We start from the raw sequence: 17,240 nt of genomic DNA, 5'->3' as shown, positions 1-17,240 counted from the left end.
TCTCTTTTTACTTTTTTATCTTTTTGGTGAGTCTGGCTCTATCTTAGTCCCTGTCTACTTCAGTTTTCCTTCCTTTTCTTTCTCCTCTCTCTTTTTAAAATCTTTTCATAAGATTAAAATGGTATTTTAAAGTATTTTTATAGTTACATCTGTGTTTCTTGTTCTTAAACAGCAACCACTTGTTTTAAGAAATTGCTTAGGAATCAGGTTGCTTTGGATATGTGACGCTTAGTAGGAAAGCGTGTCTCGCTTGGAACACACTGACCAACCTAGCAGTGTATATTTTCAGGTCTACTCTGACAGCTTTACATATCCCACATGCTTGGCATGTCTAGAGATGAATCATCTTGGAGGACATCTGTGTTCCTAGCCAAGGCTCTCTCATTCTCAAGTGCTCCAGCCAATACTGCATGACCTGGTCAGAAACCAAAGTCTGGTCTCCTGGGATACAGCCTGCAGTTGATGAAGCAGGTGCAGAATTACAAATGGTGCAACTGCCACAGGGCAATGTGTTTTCTAAAGTGTGTCTTAGAATTTAGTCACTTCTCAGTTTAAAATCACATTTTGTAGTGCATATTAAAATCTACCCCAAAAAACCTTAGTGAATGACACTGGAATATTCTGAAAATACATTCCTTATGCCACTCTTTCTTTGAGTTGCCAACCAGCCCCTCACTCTGATCCAGCTCCCAAGGCCTTCCATGGCCCAGCTTTCATCATTACTTTACTCTGTCTTCCCACCCGTCAGGCGGAGATGCAAACTACATTTAATATTTTCTTCAGCCTTCTCCTGAGAAATGCATCCTCATGCCTATCTCCAAGTATTTCTTTTTCCTGAAGTTTCTCTGTCCCAAACCTTTTGTAAACCTTACCCATTCTTCAAGTCTCAGTTGAAGTCCTGCTTTTTCTTACCAGTTCAAGTTAAAGTGACCATCTGCATCCCTCTTATGAGGTGAGGGGCTTACTGGAACAATTTTAAAATCTAGAGCTGGGCTATGTAGGGTCAAATTCTTCTAGAGGTGAGATCTTTTAACTCTCATTGGATAATGCTTTTATCTGGGAAAAGACAGATAAGATTTTAAATGTTGTTTTAAAGATCAAAGTGGAAAAACATGTGAAACCATTGTGTAACTGATATGATGATCTACCATATTCAGTTATCTTTTCCTTTTTATGTTAGTTTAGTTTTCTATTCAATATCTAATAAGCAATAATCTTTTTGAGACAGGATCTCACTAGAACATCCAGGCTAGACTTGAACTTGCTATGTAGCCCAGGCCGGTCTTGAACTCCCAGTCCTCCTGCCACAGCCTCCTAAGTGCTGGGATTGCAGGTGTGCACCACCAGGTCCCCAGCTTAAATCTTATTTTTCTTTTTCATAGTGCTGAGAATTGAATCAAGATCCTTGCACATGCTGGGCAGGTACTCTACCACTGAGCTACATAAATCCTTAAAAGTGAGAATGTGAATTTTCTATACCAGGGCTTCTCAAATGTTAATGTATAAATTAATTACCTGCCTAGGGATCCTATCAAAATACAGATTCTAATTCTTGCACCTAGGAGAGGCTTGAGCTCCTTCAATTTTAGGAAGCTCCCAGGGCAGCTGCTGCTTCTGCTGCTTTTGCCCATGTAACATACTTAGAGCAAGGCTCCCTGTAAGTCCTCATACAAAGGCAAGCAACAGAAACACCCATGCTCTTTTATTTTTTCCCTCTCTGACTGGAGTCTAGACATGGTTACATGATGACCTTCATGTAAGTGTTCAGTTATGTTTTTCTGCCTATATCTTTGCAATTATGAAAGCTGGCTCACTGGGTACTTATCTTGGTTGCACATAGCTATTAGTCAGCCCCAAGTGTCAAGAGCAATTACTCCAGAATAAATAAAAAATTCATCAGGAAACTTGCAGGACTCCTACAGGCTGAACTTGATCTGCAGTGAGGTGCCTGCTGCATGATGCCAGTCTAGTGACTCATTTGACGTCAAGGCACACACAGACGTCATCCTGTTACCTGGGAAGACCTCCTTTTGCACCAAATAATGCCATGAGAAACTGGGAGACTGGTTATCTAACCTCCAGCAGTGTAGACCTTAGAGGCTGGTCACAGTATCTGCAGGTCCCAGCCCATATTAACAGACCTTATCCCTTTCAACAGCTTATCTGTGATATTATGGGCTTTGATGAGTTATCTTTGTCTAATTCTCGATGTGTACGTGAGACAAGAAAGAATATGAATCTGATTTTGAATTGCATGTGGTACTGTGAATGTGTATTGCAATAAGAGATGTGAGAGTTGACTGCTGAGACACTGGTTTTACAGTCAGCAGAGCTCATGTGTGGGAAGTTTGGCATGTCACCTAACCTAAGCTTCAAGTTTGATTCATCAAAAGGGGCAAATAGAATAAATGAGATAGTCCATGTTAGGTGTTTAGCACAGACCTTGGCGTACAGTTACTGTTCTATAAATGTTATATTGACTAGTACTACAAATGATAGTTATCAGCATTTATTACTGCTGTATACGATTTTATTTTTTCAGTACTGGAGTACATTTGAGTTTTATTGCTGGGGTATATTGACATTAACCAACTCCACGTACTCTCAAGTTCCTGTCACTACTGAAAAAAAACAAAAGTTTTGAGTCTAAAAATTTAGATACAAGTCTGAGCCCTGAATGTAGTCCGTGTCCTACTATCTGCATAAGTGTCCTTGTGCCAATTATAAGCTTTGATTTTGCTGTTTACATTTGCAAATAGAAACATGTTGTATAAACTGTATATTGTTGTTAGTCTCCAATTACCCTTTCTCTCCTTTCAGTGCCCCTCCTCTCTGTGTTCTTAAACTTCTCCATCTTAGCACTTTTCAGGTTGTATTGAAATTATTAGCTTTATGTGTCTTCTTGAGTAGATGGAAAGTACCTTACAAACTTGGAATAATTCAATCCAATTTTTGTGTGTTGGACAGAACAGCTCATGACAGTATTTACCTCATGTTCCTTTCTCGTTTGCTTTCATGAGCCCAGTTTTCATCCTGCTACATTTTCCCCTCTGGTTATCACCTTTCTTTAAATTTCTTCTCAAAATGCCTACCCACAACAGGAACTGTAAGGGGGATTAGACCAATCCAGTGCTTTAAGGGTAACACTAGAAAGGACTGGAGCCTGAATTTTAGACCTCATAGTTATGCTGTCAGTAACTACCTACTTATGTTTAGAATTTTCTTGCTTTTGCCGAATGTCTACGGAAGTCAGGAGTCATTATCACATTCCAAACAATTTGGAGGAAATCAAATCCAGGTACAACAACCTCTGCTCCTAAGGATGCATACCAGTAGTTAATTTGAAGAGTCAAAGTTCACCTTCTGCAGCAGAAGTTAAGAATTATGTAACCTAAGGAAAGTTCTTTGTTGAAAACAAAACCTGCAGATGCTCAGAAAGTCAAATTAAACTTCTAACTTGCCATTCAGCCACTAAGCATTTTGGGCAGTCTAAAGAATATTACCAACACCAGGGTAGTAATTGCAATGATGCCAAATGAAACACTATATTCATTTTCCAGCCAGTGTGATTTAAAAGTCTGCCTAGATTAGTTGGCCAGAAAACAAGCTGAAGTTAAGCTGAACTTTACAGTGTGGCTTGCTCTTTAATGAGCAATCTTCTTTTTTAAAAAAATGTATTTTGGAAAACTTGGTCATAGGCACTCTGAATTGAGAAATTTTTTTCTTCTCTTAGGAAAATTCTTTTTTGATGAAGAATTTCATGGTCTAGATTAGAGGGGGAGGCTAAGAGAATAAATGTTATTGGCAGCTACTCCAATTACCCCACACTTAGCTCTTACCTTGTGAAGGGAAGGGACTAGCAGTGACTGAGTACCTACCACAGGACAAGCATTCTGCTTATGTTCTAATAAATCATTAGGTGAAGTCAGGGAAATGGGCACCAGCACCCTCATATTATGTATTATACTTAGGAAATAATTTATTCAGGGTTATTCAACTAGTAAGTCACAGAGCTGGGACACAAACCAGGTCTCTTGTCATGAGCCAAAGGAACCCACAGAATCTTGGGCATAGACCATCTACTAGTCAGTATTTTTCATCAGAATTTGAGTTCTACATCCCATCAAATAACAGCTCTAAAATAAATTTTCAAAATCTAATCTTAGATTATAATTAAAATAGTATTAACTAAGCAAGCACTATAAGGCAATATATAGTTCTGTGATAAAACAAAAAAGGATAAACCACATGGTGGTACATGCTTATAATCCCAGCCCTTGAGAGGCTAAGGCAAAGGTATTGCTATGAGTTTTTGACCAGTCTGGAGTTCAAGGCTACCCTGGCATAGACTGCACAGTGAGATCTTGTCTCAAAAAAAAAAAAAGAATGCAAAATAAGCAATTCTTGACAGTTGAACACAAGTTGTACTTAATTTAGGGGTACTTATGGCCTATTTACAATCAAATTGTCTTAAAATTGATCCCCAGAGATCTCATCTTATTAAAAACTTCTTCACTGTAAGAGAAACCACCAACAGAGCTAAGAGACAACCTACAATGTGGGAAAAAAATTTTAGCAGCTGTACCTCAGACAAAGGTCTGCTATCTAGAATATATAAAAAATTGAAAAAAATCAGACCCCCTAAATTCAAAGACCCAATACAAAAATGGACTTCTGAAATGAACAGACATTTCTCAAAGAAGTAAAAGCAGCAAATAAATACGTGAAAAATGTTCTGTATCACTGAACATTCGAGAGATGCAGATGAAAACAACACTGAGATTCCACCTCACCCCAGAAAGAATGACTGCTATCAGGAAATCAGCCAATAACAAATGCTGGTGGGAGTGTGGAGAGAAAGGAACCCTCCTCCATTGTTGGTGGGAGTGCAGACTGGTGAAACCACTGTGGAAATCAGTACGGAGATACCTCAAAGAACTAGGGCTAGAGGTCCCGTTTGACCCAGCTATTCCCCTACTGGGTATCTTCCCCAAAGAATTAAAAGAATCATACCACAGCTCTATATATGCACCCATGTTTATAGTGGCACAGTTTGTAATAGCTAAAACTTGGAAACAGCCCAAGTGCCCATCAACTGGAAACTGGATAAAGAAGGTGTGTTTTTTTTATAAAATGGAGTACTACTCAGCCATAAAGAAAGAGAAACTAGAGACATTTATAGCTAAATGGATGCATATTGAGGACATACTCAAGTGAAATAAATAGGACACACATATGTAAATACTGAATAGTTTCTCTAGTGTGAGAAACTGAAAGTGTAAATAAGAATTAAAATGATTAAAATGAATAATTGATAATTTGAAATAGGAAAAGGTCCAAAGGTGTAGGGGTGGTGGGAGGGGAAGGGGAAAAGAAAGAAGAGAAAGGAAAAATTATGAGAAAAGAAAAAAAATGGAAACGAAATCTATGTAAATAGGGCAGGGTTGAGGGAGTGAAGGGCACACAGATAATGGGGAAAAAAATAACAACTAAGATACATCATGTACAAGTACAAGCACCCAATGATAAATGTAAATGTATACCTAAAATGTACCAATAAAACAATTTTTTAAAAAAATGATTCCCAGATTTCTGGGTTTATTTTATGGCTTTTTAGCTTCCATAGATTACATAGCTGCTTCTCTTCTTTGTTTACAGACAGAACTTGGGCCACTGATGTTTTCTATCAGATGTTAATGATTTATAAAGTGTTTATTTTCAACATGTAGGCTAGTGATTACTGTCAAAACTATATGATCCACTGTCTCATTTAATATTCACCAGCCAGATATCATGCCTTCCTCTTAGGAGCTTTGTGCCCTGCAAGTTTTTGCACATGTGCCACTGAGGACATTACAATAAAGGTCTTTGAATTGCTTAGGATGTCATATATCGTGTAAATGCTGAAAGTATAGAATTTATAATAATGACAGTAGCTATAATAGCTATATTTATTACATGTTTGCTATATGCCAGGTACTAATAATGAAGTCGCTTTTTTGTTTGTTGGTTAATTGGTTTGGTGTTTTGAGACAGGGTCTCACTATATAGTTCAAGCTGGCCTTGAATTCACTATGTAACGCAGGCTGACCTCAAACTGAGGCTGTCCTCTTGCCTCAGCCTCCCAAGTGCTGGGATTATTGGCATGCACTACCATGCCCAGCTATGAATGCTTTTATACATATCACATAATCTTTACAACAGCCTTGTGAAAAAATATAGTTAGTATTATGCCACTTTACAGATGAAAAGCCTGTGGCTTAAAATGATTATTAGGTAGTTTGATAAAGATTGTATAACTAATAGATATCAGTGGTTGAGCTCTAATTTAGGACAATCTGACATAGTCAACATTCTTAAGCATTATGTCCTCCCTTCTCGAAAATTCTGTCCTGTTAGGGTCAACAAATTTTGAACCATGTATTCAGGCTGGGATATAAAGATGATTAGATATGGTTGCTGCTCATAGGAAACACTAGTCCTCCAGGAGGAACAGACACACAATTAGTCTCAAGGACACTCACTACACCCTTATACTGGAGGAGATGAGTCTGGAAGGCACAGTTTCTGCTCTCAACTCAAACTGTGCTCAAAGACATATGTAGAAACATGAACTCCTAAGGGCAATTTATTCCTACTTCTGCTTTCCCATTTATGAGACATTTGTGTAAGAGGTGATGTTCTAGGCTCAACTGCCAGTCTTCACCCTCATCTTTGTCTGCTGTTTACTGATGACCTCAAACCATTTAGGTTCTAGAAAACTATTTACTCATATTTAAAATTGAAGCAAAAATATAAGCTACATCAGGGAGTTGACTCTGAGGATTAAGCAATACAACATATGCAAAATATCTTTGCATATGCTTGTGACTCTATGGAACTCAATAAATGTTAATCAGTATTGTTGTTAGCATACCTTCTTATGGCTGAGAGGAATGTAAATGGTGACGTCACTTCTTACATTCAGTCTTACAGCCAGATGTGGGTGGTACACACCTGTTATCTCAGCACTTGAGAAGCTGAGGCAAGAGGATTGCCATGGATTTGAGGCCAGCCTGGGCTACAAAGTGAATTCAAGGCCAGCCTGAACTACATAGTGAGACCCTGTCTCAAAACCAACCAACCAACAAACAAAAGCATTCAATCTTACAAACTAACTCAAGCACTGCAGCAGCTGACAGCTTCACACAGAACTAACCTGATACCACTTTGCTCCAGCTGCCACACCTACTGCTGCTTCTCCCCAGGGGTACACTCACCACTCTGGTATGCACAAAACTGGAAGTACAAGGGAGTTGGCACACGATGTGGCAACCCTTGACAATCAGAGGGGAAGGGAACTGGAGAATAGAAGCGCTCCTCCTCGTGCCTTGGATAGAAAGTTCTGAAGTGTGTTATGTGTGGCTCCTCAGAAGGTCCTGGAGGCAGTGAATCCCAGTGGTCCACAGCAGTGACTAGCTCAGCGATACATCTTATATTACCTTCTTTTCCTTGTTCATTCTCCCTGGTTCTCTCTGCTCTTCCCTGGAATCACTGTTCAAAATGGCCTATCATGTGAACCTCTGCCTAAATGACTGCAAGCCCTTGAATTAGGCACTGCTTTCCAGCGGGTGGCAGAAGTGGAGATGGCGAGGGGGGAGCGAGGGAGGGTGGGAATGAGAGATTCCAGACTGAGAACTAGAGCACTGCCATATCACGTTTTTGAATTCCCTCTATGGCATCTCTGCCAAGTGTCCCCCAGCCACTGCTTTCACATGTCCTCTGAGAGAAATGCACCATCTCCAGTACCAGTGGCAGCCACTCCTATATCCCTGGCACTTCAAGTAACACTGCCACTGTATAATAGGAACTTTTAATAAATATTTTTGAATGAATTTTTAAGTGAAATTTTTGTTGACTTTAAAAATTTTAAATTGCATATTATTGGTCTGTACAGTGCCTGCAAACATACTTTTCTTTGCTGTTCGGGCATTAGACCTATTTTCCAAAAGCTCTATTATGGATTTTTTAAAGTTTTTGAATCTGTAGTTCTATTTTTTTGTTGTGTTTTTCATTTTTCAGAAAGAATTCATTGTCATGGAATCTGTAAATTTTTTAATGGCATACTTTAAAAAAAAACTAATGGACATGAATAGGAACTGTGAATGTTTCTTATTTAATTGACATAGGATGTTTTCCCCTTAGATTTATATTGTATTTAAAAATGCTAGCAGTATTGAAAGTAAAATAGATTTGAATTCACAAAGTCAGAGGAAAGTCTAGATGACTTAATATTTCTCTCACTTTAAGATTTAATTTTTCTCACTGAGTTACATATTTTAAAAGCTATTTTTCTGCTTATAATGGTCTTTCATGTTTATGGTTAAGATTTTATAAAATATTAAGGATAGAAGAAATGATCAATAATTTCTACTACACAGAATTTCCCCAATACTTTGACTTTCTGACTTATTTTATTTCAGTCCTATTTCTGCATGAAGTATATAGGAGAGATTTTATTATGTATTCAACTTCTCATCTATCATTATAGCATATTTGATAATGTCATTTAAAATAGATCACAAACATCATCATCATTATTGTTACAATTATTAGTAGTACTACTTGTTTTGCTGTGTTCTGGTGTTGGTAGTACTGGGAATTGAACCCAGAGCCTTTGTACTGAGCTACATCCCCAATGTTTTTTTATTTTGAGACAGAATCCCACTAAGTCACTAAGTTACACAGGCTAGGCTTGAACTTGCGATCCTTCTGCCTCAGCCTCCTAGAGTGCCAGGATTACAGGCCTGTGTCATAATGCCAGGCTACAAACATTTGAGGGGGGTTACCTAGAATCAAACTCAGGACCTTGTGCCTGCCAGGGAGGCACAGCACCATTGAGCTACATCCCTGATCCTACCGACATTTTTAAAGTCAGCAAATTTTCATGTTTTCCTATGGACTCTTCTATACTTCCACTGCTTGCTAAAGTTTCACTTAGAAAATTAAATATCTTAAAATGGTATTTATTGGAATATATTAATTTATACAAAATTTTTTAAATAACCAAAAGTAATATTTGATTTTTTTGGTAGGTCTTTACCACTTTTTTCCTATATCCTATAAATTAGAATCATACTATACATTGTAGTTGATAACATTTTTTATTTAACTGTTTTGTGAGCATTTCATGTTATTACTTTGTGTGTGTGTGTGTGTGTGGAAGTAAAATCCCAAGAAATCTAAGATTCCATCATATGGATATAATAACACATTGGCTTAGCCAATTTGCCATTATTAGTTTAGGTTGTTTCTTGTTTTTCACCAATATAAATAGCATCAGCATGATGAGTATTAGGTTAGATCTATGTGGGTTATTTAAATGGCTTTTCAGAGTTCTCATCTAAAAGCCAAAGCTTTTCATGATAGCTGGCATGGAAAAGACAAAATTATTTGAAATATTTTTTAAAAATCTGAAAGCTTTCTATGTACTCATTCCATTAATACTTGACATTAAACATTATAATTCAACTACTTAATAAAGTCCTGTTTTGTCTGCTGTCCATCTTCAGGTTTATAGGCCAGATTATAGAATTTCTGTTATATGTGGAGACAGATTCCCTTTATATTCCTCTATAAGTTACCTGCATTATAAACATATTTGTGGTGTACAGAGGTAATGAGCTTTTACCAGTTAAAGATACTGGGTTAAAAGGCAAGAGTGCGTGGTTTTCCTAGGTTAAATGAGAAATCCACCTTGTCTGTGAGAAGCGAACAGCACAGATGTGCCATAGAGGATAATGTATTTTCCACACTGGGGACTGGATTGGTGTATCATTATATTATCATTTATAGTGCATTTGGGAAGGGATGCAATTCCTTACTAACAGAGTGTATTTTCTTTCTTTCTATTACCCCTCTAAGAATGTTTGTATGGATTGCAAGAAAATTGCTAATATCTAGCAAAACTTCATCTGTTAGCATCTCCTTCTGGTCCAGGTCTAGAAACCTAAAGTAACTTGAAACATCTAAAAAGTAATGCTTCATTGAACTTTATTGGTCCATGAAGCTCAGCCTAATTGAGGGAAAATTTCCTGTGTACTTAGGAGAGAGAGATCAGAACATCTCCAACCTCAGTTCAACACAAGGAATTCAACACAAGGAAGTTTTCACTGACTCTAGCTCAGCAAGGGTATGGTACAGTGAGCAGTGCAAGTTGACCCAATTTCCTCTACTTCTGCCATATCTGGCTTCCTTCTGCCCTTCACAGACTCAGACTTTTCGCTTCTAAACATGCCATCCAAATCATCTCTTCTACCTTTATAGGCAACAATGACAGGCACCATTAACAGAGTTGTGCCAGATTTGCAGTAAATACTTATACAGTAAGTCCCCAACTTATGAACATTCGAGTTGTGAACTTTCACAGGTGTACCATATAAGACTATCTGATTGTGAATGAATCTGATTTGCAAATGTTCTCCTGACGTGGAACTCTTTCATAATTCAGAGACTTACTGTATTTGTATTAGTTATTAGTTGTTCCATATATTCAACATCCTAGGAGATAGGTCAAATTCTACCTCTTTATAGATAAGAAAACTGAGGTTCAAAAAAGGAAAGTCTCAGAAAAGAAAAAAAAGAAAAGTCTCAAGTTCACACCATTGCTAAAGTAGCAGAAGGCATTCAAAACTGTACATATCTGGATCATTTCCAATTCACCAAACTCATTTAAAAATATCTTACAAACCAATACTAACTCTTAATCCTTTTGTACTAGAGTGAACTACTTGTTTAAGAAAAGATAAGAAAACAAGGAAGGAAGGGAAGGAGGGAGGGAGAGAGAGAGAGGAAAGGAAGAGAGGGAGAGAAAGTAAAGAAGAGAAAAAACAGAAAAGAGGAAGTCAGGCTGGCAGGGTTTGCTGGTATATCCTTACCCCAAGTCAGCACTGACTTTGCAAACATGGTAAGTTCCTGGCAAGATCAGGTAAGACATTCTTTCAGCATTATGGTATAAGGCAAGGCAAATTTAAAAACTATCCTTCCACCATTATAAGGTGGAGCAACCTCAGGACATTCCAGTGATGACTGTCTCTCTCCTTCTAATTAAAGAAGTTGACTTGTCAAACACACCAAGTTACAGAAACTTCCCCGTGTGATATGACTCCTGGCCTCTTTGAAGCCTTCCCTTTTTGTCTGTCCCACTTGGTCTCTAGGACCCAGCTAAACTGTATGTTTTCCTCTTCTCTACTGGGCTTGATTATTCCAGTGTCTTTGTCCTTCCTATTGCATTTGTTCTGCATGCCTTATAAATACTTGTGTTTCAAGACTTGGCCTAGGCAACAGCTCCTCTGTGGAGTCCCATCCCTCTTCTTTGTGCCCCAGTGTACCTGGTGTTGTCTGTCACACCATCCCAGATGCCATATTTCTTCCCTTATTTCTCTCTCCCTACTAGGCAGAGAACCTCCTATGTACAAGGACAGTTTCTCATTCTTCCTTGATTGTCTCTGTCTATCAATGGTCCCAAAATTATGGTTTAGTGGATGCAAAGATGAATAAAAAGATGATAATTATAAAAGCTAACATTTGCTATATTCCAGATATTGTCTTAAATATATTATTTCTTTTGATCTCTATACATCACTATAAGGTACAAATTATATTTAATCCCTATTTTTCTAATCGAAAAACTGAAGTTCAGCAAGGTTAAGTAACTTGCCCAAAGTTATTCAACTAATGATTGACAGAATTTGTGCTCAGATCAGTCAGCTGTTTAAGCTGGAATCTTTAATCATCATAGCTGACACGGTAGCTACCCAAGAGCTGCCTCCTGCTTCCTTCTTTCGTAGCATCTACTTAGAGAAGCATCTCACAAAGCCAAGACAACCCCTTATGTGCTGTTTCCCTAACAAGTGCCCAAAATAGTACTTTTCTGTGTTTAAAAGTGCTATGTATTTTAATCCTAAAAGAACTAAAATAATGGGAGTCATTTTGTCAGCCAAATAGCAAAACCCTCAGGAAAACAGGCAATACTAGAACAATTGTTTGGGTTGCAGTATCTGAATACTCATGACTCAATTTCCTACCTTTTGTGTTTGATTATCAAGTCATTTTTCTAAGGGCAGATAGAGCAAAAAATTTAGATTAATAATTTTGTGACTACATAAAGGATTCTATTCAGAGCCAGTTTTTTTGAATTTTTATTATTTTCATTCCATTGAGGCATTGCCAGTTAAGCCCACAAAAATGTGTGCTTTAAGGACATGGAGGCTTTTTCAGGAGCACAGTAGAAGAAAATGACACTTCATTTGAGTCTGCTCATCTTGTCTCATTTTGTTCTGGGGCATTCTTATTTTAAATCAGTTATAACTCCTGTGTTGAGGTTATAGTTCTATCCACTGTGCTCAGGTTCCTGGGTAAAAGGCTCTACCTCTAATTCTGCGTGCGCATTTTGCCTCACACCTCTGGGAGTCTGGCTGAGGAAACAAGAAGGTCCTGATGGCCTCTCTGCTTCTTAAGGCTCAGAGAGCACCAGCCTCCTGCTGCCTGCAGCTTGTGTCCAGCTGTCTTTGGAACTCACGCAGAAAGCAGAGCCCAGGGAAAGGCACTTCCCACTCTTCCTCAGAAAGAGATGATAATCCCTACTGATACGTATTGAATGTTTACTATGTGCCAGGCCCCTGTGCCAAAATCTCTAAATGCATTATTTCATTTACTCTTCAAAACACCCTTGTGAGATAAGTACTAACCACTATCCTAACTTAATTTAAAATAATTTCAGTATTTTATTTTTACAAGATTTATTGAAAAGTTTTTTCCTCTCCTGCCCTCATCCATCTCACATAGCTAGTCATTATTTTTAGGCGGTTTGGGGGGGGGTATCTTTCTAGAATTTCCTTTGCAAATACAGAAAATTTATAAGTGTGTGTGTTTATACACATGTGTGTTTCCTGTGTGTGTATGTATATGCATATATAGGGATGGATGATAGGTAGGTACTGTAGGTAAATAGGTATGTAGAAAGATAGAGATAGATAAATAATTTTCATGCCCTTTCTTTCATACCAAAGGAGCATCCTATGCACTCTATTCTATACTGCTCCTTCTTAAAATTAATGGTGTGTCTTAGAAATCTTTATATGTCAGACATTAAAATAATAGTCCAATGTAAATTGTGCCATAATTTTCTTATTCCAATTTGAAAGGTAAAACCAGAGGTTTTACTAGAGATTAAATAATTTCCTTTTCTTGTGATACTCAGGATTAAACCTAGAGCCTCACACAAACTAAGCAAGCACTCTACCACTGAGCTGCATCCCTAGCCCTTTTAATATTTTTGTTTTGAGACAGGGTCTTGCTAAGTTGGCCAGGCTGGCCTCAAACTTGTGATCCTCATACCTCAGCCTCTGGAGCAACTATGATTACAAATGTGTTCCTAGCTATACTAACTTTCTTAAAACTGAGAGAGAGAATCCCTTTATTCCCACTCTCTCTGAGCCTAATTTGGAGATTATTTGACCAAATATATGAAGGTTACAGTATACACAGTATATACGGTATACATTCAGCAGCTCTCTGTTCTGTGTCCTTCCTTCCATTCTTCCCAAGGCCTTCCCTAAGGCACCACTTGGGTCAGAGTCAATTAATGTGCTTTGTTACATCTCTCCAACTGTTTCGATCCATTTGACATATTTGGGGCTTCTATCCCTCTGCTCACGTCTGCCTTTATTGGGACCCTGCAGATTTCTGCTCTGGACAAACACTTGGAAGCAGTTATTTGTGATGAGCTTTGGAAACTTGTGGCTTGACCATAGGTCAAAGTTTCTGATGCCTGGAAGGTAATGTAGCATGTAGAGAAGATGAGAAAGTTTAGTAAAGGCTGCCGGAGTTTCACATATATGAAAAACTCAGTGACATTATTATCATCTCACGAAATTCCTTCAAAATTATGCAAACTGAAAGTACAGTTTTTATCTCTTTTACAGATATGGAAACTGAGCCTCAGAAAGTTACTTGTTTTGCCAGAGCTTACAGTTAGTAGGTGACAAAGATGAGAGTCAAACTAAGGTTCATGCAGTCTAGAGCTCTTTGTACTATATCATCAAATGGAGTTCAGAAGAGGCCTTTGTCACCTTACTGGCACATGAAGATGCATGCTGTATTTAATAAGACACTGTACCAAAGTCCGAGTTCACTCACAAAATAATTTTACTATGACACAAGTCTTTCTTTTTACAAACTAATATAAACTAGTAGTATAATGAAACCAATTAGCACATATATTGAAATATTTTTAAAACCATGGAATTTGTGGTTTGCAGAAGTATTTGAACTTCTCTTTATTTCCTATATATCTCTTCTATTTCCTCCTTTGTATTTCTCATATAAGAGCAGCCATGTGATATTTGAGTTTGTGTGTCTCACTTATTTCATTTAACATTATGTTCTCAAGTTGCACTCATTTACCTATGAATGCATCAAGGTTATCTTTATGGCAGTGTAGTATTCCACTGTTTATAAATACCACATTTTCCTTATTCATTCATCTATTGATGGAACTATATGCTGTTTCCAAGATATTGCTATTATAAATTGTTCTGCTATAAACATGGGTATGCATGTATCTGTTTGTTTCTTTTTTGTAAGAATGTTTTTATTTGTTTGTTTTGGTACTGGGGATAAAACTCAGGACCTTGTGCTTGCGAAGCGGGCATGGTGCCACTGAGCTAAATCCCTGTCCCTGTAAGAATCTTTTTTTTGGTTTTTTTCTTATACTCTGAGTAACTGTTTTGAAGATAATGATACACAGTGTAATAACTATAGTCATTCTCTTATTTGATTATGAAATTTTGTTTTATTTTTTCATAAAATTAAAAAATAATTATACTCAGAAATGATGATACTGCACTATTCTTCAGCATATTACAATTATATTAAAATGAAATACCCACTCCCATTTCTGAAAATCCATCAAACATTATTTTATTTCAGTCTCACAAATGTTTGAAACAAGGTTTTTAGCCAATTTTGGAAAGAAATTTCTCTGTCATAATACTAATAGTTTCAATGTGTTATACGCCAGGCTCTATACTACTTATATCTATTGTCTCCTGAGCTGCTCCTCATAGCAGCCCTAAAGACAGGCGCTGTTGTTTCCATTTACAAACAGGACTTCCTGCTTAAATGAGGTTAAGTGACTTGTCCAAGGTTGTTTTAGCTGGTAAGTAGCAGAGGCTGGGTAACAACCCAGCCAGCCTAGAATCAGAAGCCCCTATGAGCAATCACTGTATTTTACCATGACCAGTAGGGACTGTCTACATTGGCCCTTAACAAGGTTCGAAGTCCAAAGCTCTAGCCATTTACAAGTCTTTTAGAGTCATTTCTTACTGGCCAAAGATTTTAAATTACACATCATAATTCTTCCTAGCTGGAATCTCAATACGTGTGGCCTCTTTGTTCGTGAAAAGAATTACAATTCAGTGCATGTTCTTTTTAAATTCCATTTGGCGTTAACACCTTTAGTTTATTTCAACGCTTTTTATGTGCACTATCTTACTTGCCAAGTCAGCGTCTTTTCACAGGCAGGTTACTAGTAGAATCCTCCCTCCCATGCCCCTAAGACATTCTATTTCTTTCTAAGCAATGCCATTTCCAAGTATGGTCTTTCCAGATTTCATGTTTAGATTTGGTGTCTTTAAGGAACTGGGAATTAATACCATTCAGGAAAAAGTTCTACACACTGAATTTACCCTAGCTTAAAGAACCAAGTCAGTCTACCAAATACCTCCTAAAGCAAATTAGATGCCATGTGCTTCCCAACACTATAGAAAGATAGATGTGCTGTTTAGAAACCTTGTATGAATTTGTGCTACAAGCCAGTGGCCTGTGATTTGATTAATTACTTATTATTTCTTACATAAAAGTAATTTCTCTTAAGTGAATTTTTGAATAATTAAATATCAAATTTTTATTTGAGAGTTAACCTCATTTTCTTTAAATAAGAAATTTAATATTGTTCACTTTAGATGAACTTTTACTGAACAACTTTATGCTAGACACTGTGCAAAGCACTTCAGATTGTTAGGTAAAGCGATTCGAACCCAAACTACTCTATTTTCTCCACTCTGCAATCCAAAATATTATGAAACCAACTGACTACTTTAAAGACAAAGAGCATGTCTGGCACTTATGTGGAATGCCTAGTGTAGAGCCTCACCCATAGAAAAGACAGTTGTGTAGTTAAAGCAAAGTGACCTCACGTTAAAGCTGCTGTCATGAAGGGACCCTTAGCAGCCATGGACCACAGAAAAGATGTTTGTACTTCTGTTTGCTGTGGCAAAACATCAAAGATGGATATTTTTATTTGGTAAAATATTTCTGGGTTCCCACATTGCTTTACAACTCTCTACTGATAATACTGCTTTTCTTCCATTTGTACTATCAACTTCTTTATGTCAGGGACCATGTCCTATTCCTTACTTTCAGGGACAAAATATGATATTCTGTACCTAGGCCTTTGCAAAACTGAATTGTAGGCTGCCTCATTTTTCTCCCAGAGGGCAGAGCCCAAGTCTCAGTCACCTGTTTCCATCATAGCTGTACCACATCATAATACACATTTTACACTGAATATAGGAGCAGCAAAGACTTGTGGACTTCAATCTATTTTTCTTGGTGGAGTTCTTTGTACCACCATTTTACTCTTTCATAACAAGATCTTTAATATTGGAGTCCAGAAATAAGTGCCTTCACTGAATGGCTTGCCCAGTGGAAGAAAAATAAAAACCAAACACATAAAGTGCCTTCTCAGGTGCCACAAAATGGCTGCAGAAAACGAAGAGCGTCTCTAAGGTCTCATGGAGACATTGTACCAAAGTTAAGGACTAGAACATGTACTCCATTACCTCCAGCAAAGATTTCTACCTCCTTCACATCTGTCCTCATCCCTTCTCATCCCTACTGCTGTTGTCTGACATCAAACCCTGTCCCTCCTACCTGGAACGCCACAGTCGCCCCCTCACTGTTCCACTGTTCTCTCTGCTCCCAGCCGCAACACCTCCAGTCCATCCTCCACACGGTTGCCAAGGTGATCTTTTAAAGTGCAAATTGGATCATGTTCACTCTGTTGTTTAAAAACTTTCAAAGACTCCCATGGCCCATGGGATGGAGTCCCATGACTCATGCAGCAGCATATGATCCACCCTCTTCCTCCTAGTTCGAGTCTATTCCTCATCCAGGTTCAGTTGTCTGCAGACTTCACT

At 37.8% G+C, this 17,240-nt stretch overlaps 1 protein-coding gene and 1 long non-coding RNA gene across 40 annotated transcripts in view; one reads left to right on the top strand and one right to left on the bottom strand.

The window, feature by feature from the left end:
• LOC147827837 (uncharacterized) overlaps window positions 1-7,808 on the bottom strand; it is a 110,885-nt gene extending 103,077 nt beyond the window's left edge. The window contains exon 1 of the long non-coding RNA XR_015451545.1: window positions 7,482-7,808. This is a non-coding gene — a long non-coding RNA (uncharacterized LOC147827837). The remainder of the gene's footprint in view (window positions 1-7,481) is intronic.
• The window catches only part of Dlg2 (discs large MAGUK scaffold protein 2), a 2,046,311-nt gene that overhangs the window by 1,789,190 nt on the left and 239,881 nt on the right, over window positions 1-17,240 (top strand). The window lies entirely within an intron of this gene.

Source organism: Heterocephalus glaber, unplaced genomic scaffold (assembly GCF_053883595.1).
Source record: "Heterocephalus glaber isolate CG9 unplaced genomic scaffold, H.glaber_assembly_v1.0 deba00001429, whole genome shotgun sequence".
In the NCBI taxonomy this organism is placed as follows: Eukaryota; Metazoa; Chordata; class Mammalia; order Rodentia; family Bathyergidae; genus Heterocephalus; species Heterocephalus glaber.
Note: the sequence above shows the minus strand (reverse complement) of the source record. Positions and strands in the feature narration are given on the sequence as shown.